At 34.3% G+C, this 9,778-nt stretch overlaps 1 non-coding gene across 1 annotated transcript; it reads right to left on the bottom strand.

Annotated features, from left to right (window-relative positions):
* Positions 1-4,341: 4,341 nt before the first annotated feature.
* LOC141503609 (U6 spliceosomal RNA) lies at positions 4,342-4,448 on the bottom strand. The gene has a single exon (XR_012472955.1). It is a non-coding gene; the product is annotated as a U6 spliceosomal RNA (small nuclear RNA).
* Positions 4,449-9,778: the final 5,330 nt, after the last annotated feature.

The following is a 9,778-nucleotide window of genomic DNA, read 5'->3' as shown; positions in this document are numbered from 1 at the left end:
TTGTTCTGGTTCTGCCCATCTCACTCAGAATCAGTTCATGCAAATCCCTCCAGGCTTCCCTGAATTCCCATCCCTGCTGGGTTTTAAAAGAACAATAGTGTGCCATGACATAGATATACCAGAGTTTGTTAAGCCATTTCCCAATGGAAGTATAATCACTTAATTTGCAATTCTTTACCACTGCAAACAGGGCTTCTATGAATATTTTTGTACAAGTGGTGTTTTTACCCTTTTTTATAATCTCTTCAGGGTATAGACCCAGTAGTGGTACTGCTGGATCAAAGGGTATGTATATTTTTGTTTCCATTTGGGCATAATTCCAAATTGCTCTCCAGAAAAGTTAGATGAGTTCACAGCTCCACCAACAATGCATTAATGTCCCAGATTTCCCACATCCCTTCCAACAATTTTCATTTTCCTTTCTGGTCATATTGACCAGTCTGAGATGTATGAGGTGGTACCTCAGAGATGCTTTAATTAGCATTTCACTAATAAGTAGTGGTCTCGAACAATTTTTTATATGACTATGAATTGCTTTGATTTTTCATCTGTAAATTGCCTTTGCATATCCTTTGACCATTTGTCAGTTGGGGAATGACATTTTTTTTAAATTTGACTCAGTTCTCTGTATATTTTAGAAATGAGTCCTTTGTCAGAAATACTATTTGCAAAAATTGTTTCCTAATTGATTCTATTTCTTTTGTTCTTGGTCACAGTGGTTTTGTCTGTGCCAATTTTTTTTATTTAATGTAATCAGCATTGTCTAGTTTTCTCTTAATAATGTTCTTCATCTCTTCCTTGGTCATAAATTTCTTCCCTTTCCACAGATCTGACAGGTATACTACTCCTTGATCTTCTAGTTTGCTTATAATATTGTCGTTTATGTCTAAATCTTGATATTAGGTGTGAGGTGTTGGTCTAATCCAAGTTTCTTCCATTCTAATGTCCAAATTTTCCCAACAGTTTTTATTGAAAAGAATTTTTTTATCTCAGTAACTGGACTCTGGATTTATCAGACAGCAGATTACTATAATCGTTTCCTGCTTTTGTACCTAGTCTATTCCACTGGTCCACCACTCTATTTCTTAGCCAATATCAGACAGTTTTGATGACTGATGCTTTATAATATAATTTTAGGTCTGGTAAAGCTAAGCCTCCATCTTTTACACTTTTTTTTCATTGAATCCCTGGAAATTCTTGACTTTTTATTTTTCCATATGAATTTACTCACAATTTTTTCTAACTCATTAAACTAATTTTTTGGAATGTTGATTGGTAGGGCACTAAATAAATAGTTTAAATTAGGTAGAATTATCATTTTAATTTATTAGATCAGCATACCCATGAACAGTTGATATTTGCTCAGTTATTGACATCTGATTTTATTTGTATGAGAAGTGTTTTGTAGATGTTTTCATTAACTTTCTGAGTCTGCCTTGGCAGGTAGATTCCCAAGTATTTTAAATTGTCTGAAGTTCCTTTGAATGGGTTTTCTCTTTCTAGCTCTTTCTGTTGTATCTTGCTAGTCATATATAGAAAGGTTGAGGATTTTTGAGTGTTTGTTTTATAACCTGAGACTTTGCTAACTTTTCTAATTGTTTCTAGCATTTTAGATGTTTTTTTTTTATTCTCTAGGTATACCATCATGTCATCTGCAAAGAGTGAGAGTTTTGTCTTTTCCTTCCCAGTTCTAATTGATTCAGTTTCTTTTTCTTCTCTTATTTCTGAAGCTAACATTTCTCACACAGTATTTAATAGTAGTGGTCATAACAGGCATGCTTGTTTCACCCTTGATTTTAATGGGAATGCCTCTAGCTTAACCCCATTGCATATGTTTGTTAATGGTTGCAGATAGATACTGTGTATTATTCTAAGAAACAATCCATTTATTCCTATGCTGTCTAGTGTTTTCAGAGGATTTTCCAGCATCTATTGACATAATCATATAATTTCTTATAGGTTTGTCATTGATATAATTACACTAACAGTTTTCTTAATATGGAACTAACCATGCATTCCTGTGATAAGTCCTACTTTGTCGTGGTGTATTATCCTAGTGATAATTTCCTGTAATTGTTTTATTTAAGATTTTTGCAGCTATATTCATCAGGGAGTTAGATCTGTAATTTTCTTTCTCTGTTTTGACTCTTCCTGTTTTAGGTATCAGCACCAAATTAATGTCATAGTGTTAGGCAGAGTTCCATCTTCACCCATTTTTTCAAAGAGTTTATGTAGTTCCTTAAATGTTTGATAGAATTCATTTGTGAATCCATATGGCCCTGGAGATGTTTTCTTAGGGAGTTCAATAATGGCTTCTTCAATTTCTTTTTCTGAGATAAGGTCATTTAGGTATTTAATTTCCTCTTGTAAATATTCATTTATTTCAAATAGATTATCAAATTTATTGGCATAGGGTTGGGCAAAATAATTCTAAATTGTTAGTTTAATTTGCTCCTCATTGGTAGTGAGTTTGCCATTCTCAATTATGATAATAGTAATTTGGTTTTTTTCCTTGATTTTTTAAAAATCAAATTAACCAGAGGTGTATCAATTTTATTGCTTTTTTCATAAAAACAATTGTTGGTTTTATTTATTAGTTGAATAGTTTTTTGCTTTCGATTTTTTAAATTTCTCTAATAACTTTCAGAATTTCTAATTTGATATTTAATTGAGGGTCTTTAATTTTTTCTGTTTCTAAAATTTTAGTTGCATGCTTAGTTCACTGATTTCCTCTTTCTCTAATTTATTCATGTAAGCATTTAAAGCTCTACTATATCTCTGACAACTGCCTTGGCTGTAACCCATAACTTTTGCTTTGTTGTCTCATTATTGTCATTATCTAGGATGGAATCATTAATTCTTGCTTAAATTTGTTTTTTGTTCTACTTGTTCCTTAAAATGAATTAGTTTCCAATTAGTTTTAAGTCTATCTCTCCCTCGTCCATTATTGCATGTGATTTTTATTGCATTATGATCTGAGAAGGAAGTATTCACTACTTCTGCCTTTCTGTATTTAATTATAAGGTTTTTCTGCACTATTGCATGGTCACTTTTTGTGTAAGTGCCATTTATTGCAGAGAACAAAAGTACATTCCTTTCTATCCCCATTCAATTTTTTCCAAAGGTCCATCATGTCTAGGTTTTCTAACAATCAATTAACCTTCTTAACTTCTTTCTTGTTTATTTTATGGTTAGATTTATCTAAATCTGAGAGCAGGAGGTTGAGGTCTCCCACCAGTAGAGGTTTGCTGTCTATGGCTTCCTATAACTCATTCAACTTCTTCTCCAAGAATTTGTATGCTATAACACATATTTCATATTGAAATTGCTTCATTGTCTATGGTATGTTTTAGGGAAGATATAGTTTCCTTCTTTATCTCTTTAAACAAGGTCTATTTTTTCAGTCACTTTATCTGAGATAAGAATTGTTCCCCTCCTACTTTTTTTCACTCAGCTGAAGCAAAATATATTATGCTCCAACATTTTACCTTTACTCTATATGTATCTCTCTACCTCAAATGAGTTTCCTGTCAACAGCATATTGTAGGATACTGGTTTTTAAGCCACTCTGCTAATCACTTACATTTTATGGGAGAGTTCATACCATTCACATTTAAAGTTATAATTAATAACTCTTTATTGCCCTCTATGCTATCTCCCTTCTATTTGTATTTCCCCCTTTTTGACTTTATCCAGATTTCATAGTATTTTGTTTCTGAATATCACTCTCAGTGTATTTGCCCCTTGCATCCAATCTCCCTCCCCTTTCCTTCCCCTTTCCCTTTGCCCCCTATTCCTTCCCTTCCTTTGGTTAGTTCCTCTTTTCCTCCCCTCATCTCCCTTTCCCCTTTTAATACTTGAAAGGAAAGTTAAGTTTCTTAACTTAACTGAGTATGTGTATGTTAACTTTAAGCCAATTCTGATGAGAGTAAGATTCAAGCAGCTCTCACCTCCTCCCTTATTCTCCTCTATTACAATAGGTCCTTTGTAGCTCTTTATGTAATGTGATTTACCCCATTCAATCTCCTTCATCTTCCCATCACTTTACTGTCCCTCCTTTTTTTTCATGTCCTTGGAAAACTTTATTTCTGTTCAAAAAATGCTATTTTTACCCCCATGAAAGAGAATGATTATGCTTCATGAGAAAATGGTTTACAAATGACAAGTGTCTTGAGAGCTCATCTGCCCTACCTAGAGCATAGTCTACTGTTGAAAAGAGGTCAGAGACCCCATTTATGACAAATATCCAAAATGATTAGAATTAGATTTACATTGTAGTTATAGAAGAAAGCCTGAGAGAGGGAGTTTTAAAATGTTGGGTAATCTTATTTCCAGCTAACACTCAAAATGGAATGCTTCAAGAATTTCCATGTCATCCTTGCACAGGGGCCATGCTTATCTTCTCTGTATCGTTTCAATTTTAGTATATGTGCTGCCGAAGCGAGCACACTGTCCCTCCTTTTAAGGAGATACTGTTTGTAAATCATTCTATTGGAGTCAAGGATAAGTCATGCGTATCCATTACTTCTGGATAAATATACTCTCTCAAATAGAGTTACAATTTTTGAGAGCAATGAGAATCTTTCTCCCAGGCGAGGATATGGCCAGTCTCATATTATTGGATAGAAGTTTTTTCCTTTACTCTTTTTTTTAACCTTTTCATGTGTCTGTTGTGTCTCCTGTTTAAAATCCACATTTTCTATTTAGCTCTGGTCTTTTCATCAGGAAAAGTTGGAAGTCTCCTTTTTCATTAAATATCCATCTTTTCCTCTGGGAGAGAAGGTTCACTTTTGTGAATTCTTGGCTGCATTCATATCTCCCTTACTTTTAGGGATATCTCATTCTAGGCCTTTCGATTCCTTTATGTTGATGTAGCCATTTCCTGTGTAATCCTTACTGTGGATCTTTGGTATCTAAATTGTTTCTTTCTGGCTGCTTGTAGGATTTTCTATTTTATCTGATAGTTCTGGAATTTGCCCACAATATTCCTTGGTGTTTTCATTTTGGATCCCTTTGCAGAGTGGATCAGTGTATTCTTTCAATAACTATTTTGTCCTTTGGTTCCATTATACCAGGGCAATTTTCTATCACTAAATTCTGTAATATTGAGTCCAGGATTTTTTTTTCTCTTCAATGTTCTCAGGAAGCTCAATGATTCTAAAGTTGTCTTTCCTGAATCTATTCTTGAGGACAGTGGTTTGGGGATAGGTATTTTTTCATTTTCTTCCATCTTTTTGATTTTTGGTTTTATAAGATTCTTGTCTCATGAAGTAATTTGTTTCCACAGACTCCATTTTTTAGAGAAGAATTTTCTTCATTTGCCTTTTGTAACTCCTTTCCAGTTGGTCAATTCTATTTTTGAAGTTTTCCTTTTGCCCAAATGAGATTTTGAGAGAATTATTTTCTTTTTGCATCTTTCTAATTGTATTTTCTATGAATTTATTTTCTGGTTACAAGGTGTTAATTTTCTCTTGAGTTTCTTTTCCAGATTTTTTCCAACCAATTTTTAAACTCCTTCCTGATTTCTTCAAGGAAGTTTTTCTGGATTGGAGACAAAATCATATTCTCCTCAGAAAATCTACTAGATCTCTCTGAGTTAAAGTCTTGGCCTTCTAGGTAGTTTCCTATGTATCCCCCTGACCACTGGCTTTTCTTCATTTTCCTAAGATCGTATGTTAGAGGAGGGGCTCATTCACAGATCTTTGGTTTTTGAGATCCCTAGAGACTTTGGCTTCTGGGTTTAGTAACTCCAATTGGGCAGGCTAATAGGGGGTTCTGGTTGTTTTCTTGGTAGTGTCTGTGAATTTGATTTGATGCCCCCTCGCTATTCCAGCTGGGGTGGGTTGTACAACTGGATACTGTTATCCTTGAACAATGTGGGCTGGGTCCTGGGGTGTGAATGTTATTCTCCCTATTCAGCAGAGGGAACTCTATTTCCATATGACTGACCCCAGGCTTCCTGGAGACAGACCTTCTTGGTAAATGTTTTTCTCCTAACTTCTTTTTCTGGGTTTTGATGATTGAATTTGTGTTGAGGTTTATTTCATATTATTTGTGAAGGAAACACAGGAGACCTTAGCACAGTGCCTGGCTTCTCTCTGCCATCTTGACTGAAGTCTGAGTTCTATCTATTCTTTCAATGGCTATTTTGTCTTCTTGATCTAGCAGATTTGAAAAGTTTTCCCTGATAATTTCCTGAAAGATATTTTCTAGGCTCTTGATCTAGGCTTTCTGGTAGACAATAATTCATAAATTATTTCTCCTGGATCTATTCTCCAGGCCGTTTGCTTTTTCTTAAAAGGTAATTTATACTTTCTTCATTTTTTTCTGCCTTTTTACTTTGATAAAATCTTGGTATCCAAAAGATTCATTTGTTTCCATTTGTCCAATTCTAATATTTAAGATTGTCTTCAGTTAGTTTTTAAGTTTCCTTTTCCAATTGATTAATTTTAACTTTTGCTGAATTGCAATTTTGCTGATCTCATTTTTTGAAGAGTTAATTCTTTTTCCAGTTAGTTATTTTTACTTTTAAAGGAGTTGATTTATTAAATTTTTACTAATTTTCCTGCAAGGCTTTCATTTTTTCCCATTTTTCTTCTTCCTCTCTTCTTTGGCTTTTAAATTCTCTTTAAAACCTCTTCTATGAGCTTTTGGATTTGAGTCCAGTTCATAGACTCCTTTGAGATTTCTCATGTAGGAAATATTTCACTGCTTTCTTCCGAGGTGGCATTTTTATCATCTCTATCTATTTAGTATCTTTCTATGGTTAGTGCTCTTTTAGTTTTTTGGTTTATTTTGATTGTTTGAGTTCTGCTCCTGGGGTATAGTGTGTATATACCCAAGGTTTTTGGGCTGGGGCTGTGGTCTGATCCCTGGCTAGTCACTGGCCAAGATGTTGCCTATACAATTCAAGTCTTGCCTTTGCAAACATTTGTTTCCTCCTTTATGTCCAACTTCTGCCTATGCAGTGGCTTGTTCCCAATACAGTCCTACCTTTTACCGGGGTTCAGGCATTGTTTGGGGCTGGGACCCTCACTTCTGGCTTGCTATCTAGTTGCCAGGACCTGGGATGTAGTCTAATTTCCTAGATTTGGATTGCACTGTGGCTTAAAGCCTCCTGTTGGCTTTCTTACTCTCCCCCTAACTGTATTTTACTTCCCTTTTTACCCCAAAGAGACAGACCTTCACTGAATATCCTCTCCAATGTCTATAGTTGAAAACTTGTTTTGATCTTGTCTTCTTTGGTGAGATCTGGGGCTGAAATGTCAGTGTAGATGCTTCATATAAGTTGTATAGGGATAAACTTGATGAGCATACTAGCTTCATGCCACCATCTTGGCTCTGCCCTGGAAGTTCCAAAGATATTCTTTAAATAGAGAAGTTCTGATGTTGAAAGAACTAGTACCTGCAATAACCCTTGAACTATTGAGTGAGTAACACAATAACTAGTTTCCCTCTGCTAATTTTTATCTTCTTTTTAAGCCATGAATAATTGTTTTGTGTATGTGTAATAAAAGAGTAGGGTAAGATGTAGTCAGAATCCTAATAGTAATGAGGTCAAAGTTAGCCAGGAATTTATAGAATCCTGCAGAGCCTAGGATATGGTAAAGGGAGATCATAAGAAAATGATTTGTATAGGTTCCCATGTCTCTACAGATACAAATACTTATTAGCCTAATGAGGAGAAAGAACGTGGGGGAAAATTCAATTAATGTTGGTGGAGTCAGTATAAGAGGTAAATAGGAAGTGAGGTGCACACCAGAAAATCTAGTTCCTGGCCTTATTTGAACTTTCCCATGTTATTTTCATATTTAATTTTTCATCTTAAGTCTAATGATATCCCTATGATTTAGAATATAGTAGTTATAATTAAATCCATTTGGCAAATGCTTATATGGTTAAGATGTGCTAATATCATTGAACTCATAATTGATACATTTGATATTAGAACACATATTATGACCAGGGCCTTGATCCTTACCATTAAGCCACATGTATGTGGAACCTCAAGAAGTACCCTGTTACTGAGGGAATTAGACCAGCAAGTGGTAATGGGAATTGAGTGAACCACACTAACTTCATCTTGTGACTCAATTCTGGAGATAGTTCAATTCTTTTATTCAATTATGGGCCTAATCCAAAGTCTGTCTTGTGAGGAAATTCCGAGAAGATTTATTTCAATGCCTGAATCTAGTCCTGCATGGTTGAAAACTGGACTACCTCTATCTACTGTTTGGAAAGTTATTAACTAGGACCTAGATTATATTGAACAGAATCTAGTCAGATCTGAAGACAGATGCAAAGAATTTTTGGTTGTTTTTTTCCCCCAGTTATACATCTCAAGCAACCCAAATGTCTTATCTGAAAATTGACCCCATTCTGGTCACTCAGTTAATAACTCCATATTACTTTGGTTGAATACATGTGGGAAGAGAGGTGTTGTTTTTTTGGTTTTGGTTTCAGCATATCATATCTATTTCTCCCTCCCAATTCAGAAAATCCTTAATCTTTCCTGCAATTAGAAAGTAGATTACCTAATTTGTATTTAATTTAATTTATTGTTTTCTTTTAATCAATTGGTTTTACTTGATTGTTTTTAATGAATAAGTCATTTTCCTCTGGTACTTGGGATCCAGTGCTAAAGCTGAGGAAAGCCTGGAAGTGATTTGTTATGCAATTGATCTGTCTCACTTAATAATTTGATATGCTCAGAAGCCTGTATCTTTGTTTGCTTAGTCATTTTATTTTTCATCCACAACAGTGCTGATGATTAGACCATCAGGGGATATTGCATTCTATCAAAAGTAGTCACACACTGGTGTTTGCTCAGTGTTGATGGTGTGCCAAAGTACCTCACTAATATGGGGGAAAGAAATGAATTTAAAAGTCAAGAGACTCCTGCAGCATCTAGATCATCACCAATATTACTGTTTCCTTATCAAACTAGTCTATGGGGAAGAATGGTTCTGGCAAAGGGAAATGAGAAAGATACCTTGCTCAGAATACTCCTCACTATAATAAATATAATTGTGCAAATCACACCACCAACAATTTGGTGGTGATGGTCCTCTTTGAAATCATATATTACTATTATCTCTCTATATATATGTATATGTGAATAATATATGTATATGCAGATGTATATTTTTCTACTCTTGAACAATTCTAATTTTAATAAATTTTTATTTATGTTGAGAAGAAATCTTATTTTGGACCTAACTTGGAGTCTCCATAGATCTGTTTCTTTGCCAGGAGCATATCTCATTGTAGAGACATGATAAAACATTCTTTGTGGCAAAATGATATCTATTTCTTGTATGAGGCAATATTGTCATTCACATAAATAAAAAAGGGAGTTGTTAATGAGATTTGTCTTGAGAGCCTATGAGGAAATGTCCATATAAAAACTTCCTATAAGATGTATTACAGAATTTCTGGATAGGGCCCTTCTAGATTTCTATTTAATTACCATATCTACTTTGCTTACCTAGAAGTAGTTGGCAATTTTCAGTCTAATGCTAAGACAAGTAACAACCATCTATGACATTTTTCTTACTTCACACTTGAAAAATTTAAACTCTGAGACTTTTCCTATCCCCCTTCTCTCTTTTTCCATTGAATCTGATATAATTTCTTATATTTTTCCTCAGTAAAATGCTGTTTGCAAATAATTTTTGTATTCCTCTCAAACCAAAAATTACTTTAAATATAAAATATTTTGATCATGGAATTTCTACTAGAAAGTTTTATTAGTACAGATGTCAAGTCCTATTCCTTG

This window comes from Macrotis lagotis, chromosome X (genome assembly GCF_037893015.1).
Source record: "Macrotis lagotis isolate mMagLag1 chromosome X, bilby.v1.9.chrom.fasta, whole genome shotgun sequence".
Classification (NCBI taxonomy): Eukaryota; Metazoa; Chordata; class Mammalia; order Peramelemorphia; family Peramelidae; genus Macrotis; species Macrotis lagotis.
Note: the sequence above shows the minus strand (reverse complement) of the source record. Positions and strands in the feature narration are given on the sequence as shown.